The sequence below is a fragment of the Trichechus manatus genome, unplaced genomic scaffold (genome assembly GCF_000243295.1).
Source record: "Trichechus manatus latirostris isolate Lorelei unplaced genomic scaffold, TriManLat1.0 scaffold00107, whole genome shotgun sequence".
Lineage (NCBI taxonomy): Eukaryota > Metazoa > Chordata > Mammalia > Sirenia > Trichechidae > Trichechus > Trichechus manatus.
The window spans coordinates 8,152,293-8,155,371 of NW_004444043.1; positions in this window are offsets into that span (position 1 = coordinate 8,152,293).

Below are 3,079 nucleotides of genomic sequence, written 5' to 3' on the forward strand. Positions count from 1 at the left end.
ACTTTTAGCCTACTTTACTGTGAAGAAATAAATTTCTCTTTGTTAAAGCCATCCACTTGTGGTATTTCTGTTGTAGCAGCACTGGATGACTAAGACAGTCACCAAGACATCAGCGATTGACACAATGACATTATGTGTAACTTGATTACACAGCTTGCTTTAAGAATGGTAACCCTATGCCCTGGTCTTCCCAACACAGTCTCAGTTAATTCCTATTGCCCCAATGTAATTATTAACAGTACCCATTTTCATTTCCAAAAGTCTACCGATTTAGATGATAAATTGAACAAAATATAAGGATAGCATGCTGGGAAAGCATACCATTAGAGTGGATCAGAGTTTTCAAGAAGATAAAATTAAATTCTAATCAATATGCCTACATTTTCTGGGGCACTGCTTGGCAGCAAATATGAATAGCACAATGGAGAGACATTCCCAAAGTTCTCATCAAGATTTTATCCTGTATCTGGTCAATCTGGATCATTGTGCAGTTATTTCATTACATTGGCCTTTATAGGTGCTGGCTTGTTTTCTATTTGGGGTTAAACACAATCTTATAATATGCTAAGATATGACAACCAGTTGTCCTTGAGTTGAGTCCAAGTTATGGTGACTCCTTGTGTGTCAGAGTAGAACTGTGCTGCTTAGAGTTTTCTAAGGCTGATTTTTTGGAGATAGATTGCCAGTCCTTTCTTCTGAGGCATCTCTTTGTTGACTGGAACCTCCAACCTTCCATTAGCAGCCATGCAAGTTAACCTTTAACTCCTTATCCTGGTGCTGTTTGGTATAGCATGCCCTAATCTTGCTCACCCTGGTGATGCCTGAATGTACTTGCTGGAATACACGGGCATGTTAAGCAAACAACCATCGACAGACCACCCAATTAATTGCCTTTCTATATAAACTGCATTCAGTTTTTTGTATTAATACACTTGCAAGTTTTAAATTCTGCATTAGAGTTTTTGTGGGATATCATACTACTTATATAACTTTTCCCTTGAGAGTTGAGACTAATATACTAATATAACACTAATATAATAGTTTGCATAAAGTAGAAATCAAGCACAAATTGAGCAAAATTTAGTAAATGTATTTACAGATGCATCCATTCTCTGTCATGGAGATCATCACAACTGTTCTCCTCTACCAAAAACAGATAAGGAAGTTTGAGGGAACTAAAAATTACACAAAAGAGGATATCTGAAATGCTTTTTACCTACAGCTTAAGAAATGGTTGTTGTTGTTAGCTGTCATCCAGTCAATTCCAATTCATGGCGACCTCGTGTGCAGAGTAGAACTGCTCCATAGGGTGGTCAAGACTGTGACCTTTCGGAAGCAGATCGCCAGGCCTGCCTTCCAAGGGGTTTCTGGGTGAATTCGAACAGCCAACCTTTTGGCTAGTAGTCGAGCACAAACTAGTTGTGTCCAATACAGCGGTCATGCATCAGGAAATCAATTCAACAATAAGATTAGGGGGTGTGGGGGTGAACATGTGATTTTTTTAAGTTTACAGTATTAAGACCTACATTTTATGTCACCCAGAGAAATCATCGGATCAAGAAAGAGTGAACTAAGTTTCTGCTGAAACACAAGCGAAGACAAGAATGAGACAAAAGTGTGGCTAAAAAACTCTCATCGTGGGGGGTAACATTTGTTTCTAGATAAATACGCCATGCTCTTTGGATTTGACTCCAATACCTATTTATGTAAATGAAAAAAGAGAACCAACCGAAAGTCCCCCTTTGCCACTTCAAGGAGTAACTGCTGGGGAAAAGCAATTACACTTGAATTGCTTACACCTTAAACCCCAGGTGCTCTAGATGGATGGACAGTCCCCCACAGTGCGAGTCTGTAGCACTGAGACTCAAGGGAGAGGCAGGATGCAAAGCCAGGACAGATGTGTTCTGTAGTAGAGAAAGCAGAAAGACTTTCAAAGTTAGAATACTCAGGGCCTGTGGGAACGGTTGAGAGTCTTATTTCAACAACAAAAGCACACATAAAATAACCATGTATTCATCAAGGTAAAAACAAAGTACACAAGAAAGAAAAGATATGAGAGGAGAGGCATATTATATAAATGAAAAGGATGAGTCATTATATGTACAGGTATCCCAGTTGGGCTGAGGGTTAAATATTCAGAGATATTTATGGAATAATACCCAAGGCTCTGAAGAACTAAAGACGAATCAGACATACAAGGAGAGACCCTGCCCTTGTCAGTGAGCTCTAAGAAGAAAAAGGAATAGCTAGCCTCTGAATAAACAACATAGGAATACAAACATGTTGGTTGAGTAGCTTCTTCAGGAAAGCAGAACAGTTAAAAAGGTTAAGAACAGATATTGTAGAAACAGAAATATAATCCAGCAATTCCACTCCTAGGAATACATCCTAGAGAAATAACAGCCATCACAAGAACGGGCATATGCACACCTATGTTCATTGCAGCATTATTCACAATAGCAAAAAAGTGGAAACAACCAAAGTACCCATCAACAGATGAATGGATAAAAAAATTATGGTACATACACACAATGGAACACTACACAATGATAAACACAATGATGAATCCAGAAAACATAACATAGATGAATCTGGACGGAATTATGCTGAGTGAAATAAGTCAATCATAACAGGACCAATAATATATGAGACCACTATTATAAAAACCCAAGAAAAAGTTTACACACAGAAAAAAGCAATCTTTGATGGTTACTAGGGAGCGGAGGGATGGAGAGAGGAAATCACTAACTAGATAGCAGTCAAGTGTCATCTTTAGTGGAGGGAAAGACAATACACAATATAGGGGAAGTCAGCACAGCTTGACCGAGGCAAAGCCATGGAAACTTCCTAGACACAGCCAAACACCTTGAAGGACCTAGTTACTTGGACTGAGGGCTGGGGACCATGGTGTTGGGGTACATCTAGGTCAATTGGCGTAATGTAGTTTATAAAGAAAACGTTCTACATCCTAATTTGGTGAGTAGGGTCTGGGGTCTCAAAGGCTTGTGAGCGGCTGTCTAAGAGACATCTGTTGGTCCCATCCTGTCCAGAGCAAAGGAAAATGAAGCAAACCAAAGAC